General features: G+C 33.2%; 1 pseudogene; it reads left to right on the plus strand.

Annotated features, from left to right (window-relative positions):
* Positions 1-4,198: 4,198 nt before the first annotated feature.
* Positions 4,199-7,207, plus strand: LOC8277878 (annotated as a pseudogene).
* The last annotated feature ends 5,277 nt before the right edge of the window (positions 7,208-12,484 follow it).

The following is a 12,484-nucleotide window of genomic DNA, read 5'->3' on the forward strand; positions in this document are numbered from 1 at the left end:
AATTAACTTTGAGGGTAAAATAGTCATTTCAGCAAGCTCAAGAACCAAATTGCCATAATCTCCCAAACTTTTTAACCCTCAAAACCAATCGGCTCTATACAATGCCAATTGGCTATTTTTCACGATTCGACACTGTTTTATGCGTATTTTTGACATTAAAATGTCCAAGAATATATAAATAAGTTTCTATAAAGTTTTTGTGATAATGATTGAGACTTTTCAAAGATATTTATTAGATATTATTGACCAATAAAGAGAATCTTTGAAACAACTAACATTTATCATTCTACTTTTTAGGGTTTCCAAACCCTAGCTTTATAAATAGAACTATATGCCCTATCTCTAGGGTTAGCAACATTCATTGGTTAATAACTCTAATTAATTAGCAATTCTTATTCATCGTTAGAATTTTTTGTCAAAGACAGAGTCTTTTGAGAGAAAACTCTATAAAGAGTTTATTTAGAAGTCACTAAGAAAGAACGCTAGATTATGAGATCTTTTTTTTAGAATGAAGGTAACTTTTTTTGAAATTTCAAGTCACACTGGATTCTCAACCTATCTTCGACACAACTGCCTCCTTATCTCTTGAGACTCGCAGAAAACAACCATTAGTGATAACTTGAGGGTTCCCCTACATCCAAGTCATCAGTACCTTTTACCTTATTGGTTATTTTCTATGTATTTATAAATCTAGAAACATGTTTCAGATGTGTTATTGTTATTTTATATGATCTATATGGTCAGAAAAGGTTTTTCTTATGAATTAACATATGATGATTCATTGTGTTTTGAATATGATAATAAGAACATGTAGGGTTTTGAATATGATAATGTGGTTTGGTTGGAATTTTACTCTAATGATTAGGGAAACAAAATTAATTTGTTTATGTTTATTTGAATTAGATTTCTAGGATTGTATGATTAAAATTGGAAATCTCCTTTAAAGTGTTATTTTACTTTATGTCAGTCTTAATTTATGGGGTTTGTATGTTCTTAGGGCTTTGATTGTTTGATTCCATTTTTTATATTTTTATTCAATTTTATATGTTCTAATTGAATTTTCTATACTTTGTGCATGTAAATATCGGCTACTAGGCGTGAAAAATTAAAGAAATTCGCATAACAACCATCCAAGCCCTTAAAGCCGATCGGTTCTGCATTGAGCCGATCGGCTCTATGCCCTAGACCAATCGGCTGTGCACATTTTTGGCCTAATTTTTTGAGTTTTTAATGTATTTTCAGTGATTTTATATAATATAGTTAGTTTTTAGGGGTTTTCTTTCGTTCTACAGTTGTAAGAAAGATTGTAATAGTTAGATTTAATTTTTTATATTTTTTTTTTTGCTATATGCTTGATATATGCCAAATAACTATAATATGATTTCCTAATTAAAATTTGGATATGTAGACCTTGTGTAAAAAAATTGACCCAACATGAAAATTGTAGTCCATTAGGTTAATCAGATGGTAATTGGGCTAAATCTAAAATCAATATAGACCTAGTGGGCTTTGTCATGCTCTAACTAATTAATTGGGTCATATTAGATTTAAAATCACATAATTGGGTCTTTGCATAAAATATAGTCTATCTAAGCTTAAAGGCTAGAATCAAAGCATAATTTATAATTAGGCTAGACTAGGAAAATCCATGTACATAATTAATTAGCAAAATATATAAAACCTAGATTGGGTTTAATAAAATGGGCTAGACTTAAGAGGACCTCACATACTATAATGGATGCTTGTAATTATAAACTATCGTATTTATAAGGAATTGCATGTTAAATAATAAAATTAAAGACTAAGATACACAAATAAGGAAGTTGGCTCCGGATCCGTCTCTAGATGGGGCGAAACTTTCTTATAGAATCTAGTACACCACTCAAATTAGTAAAAGTGTCCTAGAGAATTACCCGGGTGGCAACTCTAACTGGACACTAGACTATATGACTAGTTAGCGTGTTCTCAATTAGGTTGGAAAACCTTACAATATTGTAGTCGCTAGAGACACTTGGGTGAGAGCTCGAAACCGCCACCATAATAAGAACTAAATCATAAGAAATATTTCAAAACTTTTCAGCCCCTGAGCCAATCAGCTCTACGTACAAATTTTTTGTACACAAACCAATTGGCTCAGCATAAAGCATATTAGCTCTATGCAGTCCCAATTGACCTATATTTTGGCCCTCGATGTCACTTTATGCATTTATTTAAAATGCCAAAAGTGTCTTATAAAAGTTCTTATCAATAGTTATTTGAATTTAAAAAGATTTTATTTGATAATTATCGAACTAAACATCCAATAAATCTAAAAGAATTATTATTTTAATTATTGATATTATTTGATTTCCTATGGTTTCCTAAATCCTAATGTTATAAATAGAAAGCTATGCTCTAGGTTTAAGGTTAGCTATTGTTAGTAATTATTAGAGCCATAATTAGCAATGATTAGCAAACTTTAGAGGCATTAAGTAAGAACTCATTTTAGAAAACCCTTTTTTATAGAACGATGGTAGGCTTTCCAAAAACCTTTTCAAAGTAAACTGTTGACCTAAGGTGCAATTGATCTCTATTTTGATTTTAACAACCAAATTAATCATCACTAACACCATGACTGAGTGTCTATGTGACAGAGCATCAAAGGAACCAAGACTATCACAAACATTCTTTAGCCTTAAAGCAAATCTTGTAAACTTACCTCAAAGACACATGGGCGCTCCAAAGGTGTGAGGGCACTTTTCATACGGTGAAAAATTTATAAGACATTGAAAAGTCCACTTGATAGCAGTCCAATCATCTTATGACACTTGACAGTCAAAGTGTCAAAGCTCCAAGAAGTGCGAGGGAACCTTACTTTATGTGTTGAAACAAATTCTGCCAAACGATAGCGCCATGAGAAACGCAGGGCACTTTTGGGCGCTGTCAAGGCAAGCGCAAGCGTGCTATTGTGGGATGAGTGCAATTCTTATAATTACTGCGATGTCAGTAACCATTAAGACAGCAGCCACCCTATCAGTGCCACGTGGCTGGAGCCGTTGGAGTTCTAATGTATCTTTTTAGATAGCCATCCAAAGCCCCTAGAGCCTATCGGCTGTGCACTATTTTGGCTTGAATTTTGAGTTTTAATGTCTTTTTAGTGATTTTATATGTTGCACTTAATATTTAATTTAGGTGTTTCTTTTATTTTTCAGTTGTAAGCAAGATTATAATAGTTAGATTTAATTTTTCTGCACTTTATTTTTATTTTGTGCCTGATATATGCCAAATAGCTAAGATGTGATTACCTAATTAATATTGGACATATAAGCTTTGGATTAAAAATTGGACCCAACATGAAAATTGTAGCTTATTAAGTTAATCATATAGTAATTGGGCTAAATCAAAAATTAATATAGACCTAGTGGGCTTTGCCATATTTTAAATGAATTAATTAAGCCACATTAGATTTAAGATCACTTAATTATGGTAATTGAGCTCAAAATAAAATTATTATAAACCTAGTGGGCTTGGCCATCCTTTTAATGAATCAATTTGGTCACATTAGATTTAAGATCACTTAATTGGTCTCGGCATAAAAATAGTCCATTTAGGCTCAAAGGCTGAAATTTAAGTATAATTTTTAATTGGGTTAGACTGAATAGGACTTCACATGCTGTAATGAATGCTTATAAATATGAACTGTTTTATCTATAGAAAATAACATGTTAAATAATAAAATTAAAGAATAAGATACACAAATAAAAATGTTGGTTTTTAGATCCATCTCTAAATGTGGCGAAGCTTTCTTATGGAATCTAGTAGCCACTCAAATTAGTAAAAGTGTTACAGAGAATTACTCGGTTGGCGACTCCATCTCTGCGCTAGTCTATATGACTAGTTAGCATATTTCCAATTAGATTGAAAAGTCTTATAGTGCCGTAGTCGGTAAAAACACTTATGCACGCGCCTGAAATCGCCGCCCATAATAAGAGAAACTATTTATTTATAAGAAAATACATGATAATAAAAAAATTTATACGGATCAAATGAATATCTTATGATATTTTGAAGACATAAGAAGCTATTTGTTTTGTATACCTTACATTTTAGTTGTAATAAGTATTTCATTGCTAAAAAACGTCAAATTAAGGATTTAACTGGTTAACAATAAAGTTTAAGATGCTAAATGATAGAAAAGAATAAGTGCTTAAATATGTATTAGCCTTGAAGAATACTCAACTAACATTCAAAATCCAACCGATCGGGCAACAAATATAATCCAGACAACTTTCAAAGCAATCCAGAATTTTAAACCGAACAGAGAGCTTTTAAGATCTTACAAAATTGAGCTTCGTCTTCTTTAATAAAAAATGGTGGTGAATAATAGGTTTTATGTAATATTATTAAGTATTATGGTTGTAAGTTGGGGAAATAATTCTGATTTGGTCGAAAGCAGAGAATTGAATTTGTTAGGAATTAGGCTTCCGGGAGGTTCTCACGACTCCAAGGGCTTTGAAAACACCGGTGAAATTGAAAACCTTGCGAGATTCGCTGTCCAAGAGCACAACAAGAAGCAGGTCCCTTTTTCTTTGATTTCCATTCTTTTCGGTTTTCTTATTCAAGTCTTGCTCTTTCATTTGCTTTATTAAGTGGTAATATTTATTGTGGTGATATGGGTTTGTTGATATATGTAATTATTTAAGGGAGTTTAGCTGTTTCTCTGTTTCAGTGAATTTTCTTTTCGACGAATCTTAATTAGGACATCACTTAAATTGCTATTTGACTCAATAATTCAGAAATTAATTGTCTGCAATACCTTGCATTGTTCATATCTCTTAGTTGCCTAATTTCAATTACTCATTTATTCTTTGCTATAATCGTATGAATTCAACTTTGTTTTGCTTTATTTGTTTCCTTGGCACCTGTTTTGCTGGTAAATTCTGGGTTGCATTTCATTATTGACAGAATAAAAAAAAAAAAAACAATGGCAGATCCATAGGTTGTTGTTTTCGTCGTGGTCTAGAATTATTGATTTGTGGTCAGTTTGAAATTTGTCTGCAACGTCTTGATGCGTATAATGATGCTGAATTACTACAGAATGATGTTCTTGAGTTCGTGAGGGTGCTTAAGTCCAAAGAACAAGTGGTTGCTGGTAAGCTATACTATCTTACTCTAGAAGCAATTGAGGCTGGTCATAAGAAGTTGTATGAAGTTAAAGTCTGGGTGAAGCCATGGATGAACTTCAAACAGTTGAAGGAATTCAAATATGCTGAAGCCAGTACTACCTCAGACCTTGGTGGTGGATTAGGTAATGGGGTAGTCTTAGTATATTAATTTGGAATTGATGTTGACTCACTGCTTGTGGATGATTTAAATTTCTTTGAGTTATGATTGTTTTAATTTTATCGTATTTCGATACTAAATGAGTTTCTCTTTATTATCTTTTATTTGAATAAAAAACTTGGTTAGGTTCTTATGATGGAGACCCATCTTCACTTAATGTTTACTGAGACCTGGTGTGCTCATTAAAATAGACTTGTGAATATCTTAATAAAGCATCATGCGGCCATCAACTAGAATCCAAGGGAGTTAAGAAACTTTGAGGAAATGCTTTCAGAAGGAAAGAAAAATAAGAAACGAAAAGCTCAATTATGGTAGCACTTCTTAACAGGCAAGAGCCTTGGCAACTACAAGTGCTTCTAGGAATCTAGGTATGTGGTTACTCCACTTTGAACTAACTTGGAAGAGGTGGATGGCGAGGAAAAAAATAGTGATGGAATTCCTTATTATGAATGGGGAGAAGAGGACAACCTTTTATTTGATGATGAGGATTAAGTTAGTTTCTCTACAAATAGCTTGATAGTAGAACGTGATTATGTGCACACTCGTACATGCTGAACTAGTCTTAGTAGTTACTTTCTTTATAGAATTGTTCTTTTGCTGTTCCATTATGAACTTTAGTATATTTTATATTCAGTTATAATTTAGTGTTGTTGAAGTGTTAGTATGCCTCACATCTCTTACCCTTAGGCCTGTGCTTGTTCTTTGTGCCTAGGCCGTAGGTTCACCATTCACCTCAATGCACCTTGCACATTTGACAACTATGCTGGTTATGCTGTTTGACAATCTGTGACATATGAATAGGGGTGGCTTCCCCGAATTCTATTACTACTATATGGGAGGTAAAACCTTGAGCACTATTCCATAGTGCCATTTTGTGGTGTTCAGAGGGCTGACACTATTGTAACCCATGTTTTCTTGGGTCTTGGTTTTGGTAATGGTTCCTCCAATTGTCATGTAAATAATAGATGTGGGACACTATTAGGAGTAGGCACAAAAGATAGATGCCTTTAGCTTTACTATGATATTAAGATTGGGAATGATGGATATTAAACAACCAACAAGAAGTTTAAGAGAGGAGTGCAGGTTAGAGCACCATGGTAAAGAATTGGTTGGTCTCCTTTTTGCTCCGGTCCCTTTTGCACTTTGGTGTTTATAAAGGTCAATGATAACAGTTTTGTAGTTAGTTGGTACATCAGCAAATGGGGCTTATGAAGATTAGTCCATTCCTTATTGATCCTCCAAAAACATTGTCTAAACGTCTTGTGACACCTAGACCTATTTGTAATTTGACTTCAAATATAGCAATTAGGATCCTTTCTGTTGTCAAATATTTGAAAAGAAAAGTAGTTAGTGATTGATTGGGCACTTTCTGCAATCAGATGCCCAAATGCCTGGGTAGCGAGCAGTGCCAGCAAACGACCCTGAGGTCCAAGACGCTGCAAATCATGCTGTTAAGTCCATCCATCAGAAATCCAATTCACTGTCCCCATATGAACTCTTAGAGATCATTCTAGCTAAGGCCAAGGTTGGCATTTATTAGTTTCCAAATCTTACTTTTTCTTGGGATTGTTCTTTTCTTCTAATGTTGCTAATTTGGAGGGTTTATCTGCTGAGCTTATTATATTTATGCAGGTAATTGAAGATTATGCCAAATTTGAGCTTCTTCTGAATGTACGGAGGGGAATTAAAGAAGAGAATGTTGGGGTTGAAGTAATTTAAGAATAAGGAAGGAAAGTCCTACTTGAACTAGATGCTGTAAATTGTTTGAAAAATGCATGTTGCTACCTGATATTGTATGATTGACAACAATAATGACACTACTACTACATATATATATATATATACTGTGTAAATATCAGTGCCAGTTATTTTGGTATTTCTCTAATGTCTTGCCTTGTCCAACATATCTGTATATAGAGAATACATGTATGTGTTTCTGTTGATGTCGCTCTCTTGAAGAATCTACAGGTTTCTTCTGTTAACCCTCTTAAAATAGAAAGATGATCTCTTGATATCCTCCATTTTGAGAGCACAACAATATCACAACAATAATATAATACACATTTTTTTTAAGAAAATAATTTCTTTTTAAAATTTTAGTATTCTGACTTTTAATATATATATATATATATATATATTTATAGTGTATTATCTATTTATATAATATTTTTTATTATTTTAAATTTTATTAGGAAAAAATACTAAAAAGTATATATATATATATATATATATATATATATATATATATATATATATATATATTTATATATATCGAATAGATATCATTTAATTTTTAAGATAATACATCATTGTCTAACCGGCTAAATGAAATAAATTTATTATTTTTATCTTGTATTTTTATGTTTGGTATCTATAAATTGAAAGATATTATATATATTTTTTGATAATCACTAGTACATTTTGATGAGAATGAAGAGGTGTATTTTAAAAAACTAATTTTTTAATCACATAGATTACACGTGAATTAATTGTTTAACTCATTGTCATTTAGAAAATAAAGTAATATATGCCTTTGTCATTCTAACTTTGTTATTCTAACTTGTGCTAAACATGTATTCAATGTTTATGCATTTGTCAAAGATCGTTCACTTAATCAAGTAAAGAAACTTTAACTCCCAAATAATCTGTACTTAAGAACTTTAATTATAAAGCATTAAATGTTATTTAACCTAAATATAAGTTTAGATTAAATTAAGTTTGTAAAATATCAAGCCTTCACTAAGTTCATAAAGAATAAAAGAAGAGAATAATCTCAAAATATTAATATTCAACAACCTAATAACATAGAAAATTTGTTCTATGCTTATTTAGGCTTAGAAAACCTTAATTCTAAACTAATAAGGAATTATATCTCAATTAGGATAAAAGTGATACAAACGTGGTTAACTTGTGCCAAACCTGTATTCAATGTTGATGCATTTGCCAAAGATCATTTACCTAATCAAGCAAAAAAATTCTACTTTCCAAAAAAACCTTTAAATAACTTGTACTTAAGAACCTTAATGATAAAGAATTAAAGATTGTTTAACATAAACATAAGTTTAAATAAAACTAAGTTTGTAAAATACCAAGCGTTCATTTGATGAATTCACTGAGTTCATAAAGAACAAAAGAAGAGAATAATCTCAAAATATTGATATCCAACAACCTAATAACATAGAATACTCGTTCTAGACTTATATAGGCCTTAGAAAACCCTAATTCCAAACTAATAAGGAATTATAACTCAATTAGAATAAAGATAACCTTTCTAACAAAAAAAAAATGAGTAAAACAAAGTCCTAATAAAATGAAAATACATGTGTGTCCTATCCTTATCCGATTTAGAAAGGAATTTGACTTAATTAAAAGACAAATAACCTCCTAAATTCGTCCAACCCTAGTCCATAAACTAAACATAACTTTTGGGCTTAAGTAACATGTAATAAACTGTCAATCTTTGAGTATTGGAATATAAATAGCTTGACTTGTTTATTTTGGGCCCATCTCGACTTAATCATACCTCCATATATTGAATTAAGTTGATAGAATAAACTTGAGGCCCATTGTCTTGATCAAGCTTAATCTCACTTTGACTTTGAATCGGACTAGGTTTCCTAACGAGATTAGGATTTCTACTGGAATTAGGATTTTTTTTGTCGCTTGAACTCGTAATATCATCAGGACTTCATGTTGGATTAGGATTCCTAGTTAAATTAGGATTTCTTATTGGATTAAGATTCCTTGAGCTAGTGGGATTTGCATCATTAGTATTTTTTGTTAGAGTAGAATTCCTTGTGCTAGATGGGTTCTTATCATTTAGTTGTTTAACTAATTGGTTTTTACTGATCTAATAAAAAGGAGATCTAAGTAATTAATATAATCTCCACGAATATAGATTATTTGGATGTCGTACATGACAAAAATTTCGTGAAGATTTTGTATGTTGAACTTACAAGTAGTGGAGCATGTAAATATTATTGACATTAATTCATCATGTATTAAAGTAGAATTTTATTATTTTTTATAATCATTTAGTGTCATATTTTTTTTACAAATTTCATCTCTATGCTATTATATTTATTATTTTTCATTAAAATTTTTATTAAACTAATAAAAGCCTAAATTAATTATATTTGACAATACTAATCATAAAGCATATTTAATAAATCTATTCATCTCCTTATGGGCGACCAAGATCACTGGTAGTCCAGGGTCCACTCTTCGTACTAAGCCTATTTTGAAATAGGTCGTTCGGTTGAGACTCTAAGGGATTACGAATGTCTTTTAGACTAATTGGAAAAGGAGTCGCCACCCAATGAGATCGGGACAGGTTTTGAATGAGGATGACGACTTTGTACCCATCGCGAAAAGCCTAAGTTTTCCCCTTCTTAAAATCAGAGATTCTACAGAAAGTTAGCTACAGATAGGGAAGGTTTATGAAAGCATCCCCCTATGCACTTAGACGGTGAAGCCTAACCTTTGTTAAAGCAAATGAACCTTTGCCTATCCTAATAACATTGTCTTAGCCTATTCCTTACCCTATATTCTTTTTAGTCACCAATCGGAAAGTTAGGTATGGATAAGGAAGGTTTATGAAAGCATGCAATAGGTGTTCATATCATTTGCAATTTTTATTAATCCTAATCTAAGTGTCAGATTCATTTTAGCCTTAGCATTTGAGGTGAGCACATACGAGGTGCAGAAGGGTTACTTTGATAAGCATTCAATTTTATTATCTTTGCATGTGAGGTGATCAAGACAAGTACTAAGTCCAATTTTGTTCAGTATTTACATTTGAAGTGTTATCCTGAGCCATATATAAGAAGGAGGGAGGAGAACAGAATCAGAAAGGGATTAAGGGAAGTAAGGATTAATCGAGGGGAACTATGCATCCAAATGGTCCTAATAGCCTTAATACAATTTATCACATGGTAATAAAACAAAGGATAAAATTGATCCTCCTCGGTGGGCGGATCTTCAGAAACTATCTACTCTACATCTTGGGTTAGTAACTTAATATGAAATAAATAGCAATAATAAAAACATGATGAATTAAACATGTGATAGAAAAATAGAATTAAAAGAGAGAAAGAATTAGAAATAAGGATTAATAATGCTTAAGGAGAAGTAAATAAAATGTTTTTTTTTATCATCACAGAGGCTAACCTCACATGGGTATTGGGTGGATCACCATGAGGTTAGTTTTCTCAAGGCACAGGAAGGGGCTCATGATGTTGTTTGGATGCTAGTCCTTGGCTTTTGGAAGAGAGAGACTGAGCTCGCCTGAGCACAGGGTAAGCTCGCACTAGTTCAACTATAATTCCAAGCTATAGATGTTGCACGGTGTGATTTCACTTAAAAAGCCATTGTTTGGGTACATGTGGTACTTGGACCTCGCGCGAGCAGAAGGTGACCTCACGCGAGCTTAGGGTTCTAGGGCCCGGAATGCACCAAACGTGATGTTTAGAGTAAAACGATGTTGCATAGATAATTAAGCTCCTTGATGTAACGACCCGGAATCGGATCACATTAGATTTTGTCCGCTTTAGCCCCCTACTAGTCTCCCGATTTTGTCCTTTTGGCGGGTTCGAGAACTTCCCAAGAGGCCACCCATCCTGAAAATTCAATGAACCAAGCACGTTTAACTTTGGAGTTCCTATAACTCCACAGCCAAACAACCAAAATGCACCTCATGTCATTAGTTCTAACTCTTTACATATATGTTATCAACCATTCCCCGCCCTATTTGGATGTGCAATTTGATTAATTCATGTACCTCCGTACCTTAGAGTACTGCCATCCTAGAAGCCGCTCCTTGTCCAGGCATCCTATCTTTCCCCCGACGTCTAGTCAGATCCTATCTTTGCCCCGGCATCCACTTCCGTCTTCAGGTCAGTCACATGCCCACCCACGCCCACGATCTACTAAAGGGTCCCCTCGATACCATTTGTAACGACCCGGAACTAGATCACAATGAGATATTGTCCGCTTTGGCCCCCTACTGGCCTCATAGTTTTGTCCCTTTGGCAGGTTTGAGAACTTCCTAGGAGGTCACCCATCCTGAAAATTCCACGAACCAAACACGTTTAACTTTGGAGTTCCTACAACTCCACAGCTAAACAACCAAAAAGTGCCTCATATGATTAGTTCCAACTTTTTACATATATGTTATCAACCATTCCTCGCCCTATTTCGATGTGCAATTCGATTCATTCACGTACCCATGTACCTAAGAGTCCTGCCATCCTAGAAGCCGCTCCTTGTCCAGGCATCCTATCTTTGCCCCGACATCCATTTCCCACCCTCATCGGGCCACTTCTCTAGGTTAGGCTGTCACACTTGACCTCACGTGCACAGAGGCTAACCTCACGCAAGCTTAATGGCTCAGGTCCTTGTGGTCTTAAACAACACCGTTCCAATTTAAAATGTAATGTCAGCATCCATTTTCTAGATCTAGATATCGAAGAAATTACGGAAAACCCTATGATGGAAGTTATTGCTTTTCTCAAGTTTCAAAGACCGAGGGTGGATGAATATGAGATTAGAGTTGAGAATGATTGAGCTAAAATCACTTTGCTAGAATCAATTTGGATTTAATTGCCAGAAAAAACTAAGTTTGAGGGGTGAAATAATGATTTTTGTGAGTTTAGGGACTAAATTATAAAGTATTCAAACTTCCTTGCTCCCTAGAGCTAATCGGCTATGTGTAGAGCTGACCGGCTCTACATAGTATCGATTGCCAACTTTTTATGATTCGAGGTTGCTTTATGTGTATTTTGAATATTAATCGCCAAAACTGAGTTTCTAAAAAGTCTTTTGCGATAATTATTGAGATGGTAAAGATTTTTTATTAGATATTATTGACTGATATTAAGAAAATATTTTTAAACCTAAAAATTATCGTTATGTTTCCTAACCCTAGCTCTATATATACATCATTAACTCTTAGGCCAGGGTCACCGATTATTAGCAACCTAGCAATTATTCTGAAAAAGAGCTAAAATAAACCCTACGTTCAAAAGGACATGGAGTCTTTTTTGGGAAGTCACTAAGAAAGAACTACATATCTTTAAAACGACAATAACTTTTCCAAATCTCAAGCAACATTAGATTCTCAACCCATCTTCGATTCAACTACTTCATCGTCTCATGAGACTCG

The sequence above is a fragment of the Ricinus communis genome, chromosome 10 (assembly GCF_019578655.1).
Source record: "Ricinus communis isolate WT05 ecotype wild-type chromosome 10, ASM1957865v1, whole genome shotgun sequence".
Lineage (NCBI taxonomy): Eukaryota > Viridiplantae > Streptophyta > Magnoliopsida > Malpighiales > Euphorbiaceae > Ricinus > Ricinus communis.